Below are 830 nucleotides of genomic sequence, written 5' to 3' on the forward strand. Positions count from 1 at the left end.
AAATTGAAATAATTTGCTTTTTTAAAAAAAAAAAAAACAAACCCAGTTGTTTTTTTTTTTCCTATGGTTTCTGAGCAGAACACCCCATGTAGGATCTCACCAACCCACAGCCCAGCACCAGGGCAGGAAAGTCAAAGCAAAAGAAAATCTCCTAAAGGCCACGTACACATCAGGACAACCTCTCCCCTCACAGCACCTACGGAAAAGCAGGTGCCTCCATGAGGGCTAAAGCTTTGATTTCATCGTTTAAACACAACGCAAAAATAAGCACCAAAATAAACAGCTCCATAAAGCAGCAGGAAAGCAGCAAAGCAGTTGGAGACTCCTACAAGGAGAATGATCTAAATCCAAGAGCCTTTTGTGCTGCTGAGCTTTGTAACACCCTCACTGCCTTCAAGGACAACCCGAGATGCACCGATGAGCTGGGAAGCAAACCTGGGAGAAGCCTCTAAGGTTTTTTTTTGTTTCTTTTTTAAAAAAAGGAGTGATTTTTTTGTTTTTTTAAGGAAACACCCCACCGAGCTGGGGCTGCCGCAGGGGAACCCCTTTCCCCAGCCATCCCCAGCAGCTGGGGTTATCAGCAGTGGGGCAGATGGGGCAGCAGATGGGGCAGATGTGTGTAATTGCCCTGTCAGGCAGCTGAAAGGTACTCGCCTTTACCTGATGCCACTTCAAAATGAAATTCTTTCTTTGGCATGGCTATGTCTGATATGCAGGCATCAAAGGGGAGGCAGCAGGTCGCCGATGCCCCGGGCCACACATTTCCCTTCTAAAGGCAGGAATGAGAGTGTCAGCTCAGGGGGAGGGGCCCCAGAGACACAGCAGCAATA

The sequence above is a fragment of the Antrostomus carolinensis genome, unplaced genomic scaffold (genome assembly GCF_000700745.2).
Source record: "Antrostomus carolinensis isolate BGI_N321 unplaced genomic scaffold, ASM70074v2 scaffold29007, whole genome shotgun sequence".
Taxonomy (NCBI): Eukaryota; Metazoa; Chordata; class Aves; order Caprimulgiformes; family Caprimulgidae; genus Antrostomus; species Antrostomus carolinensis.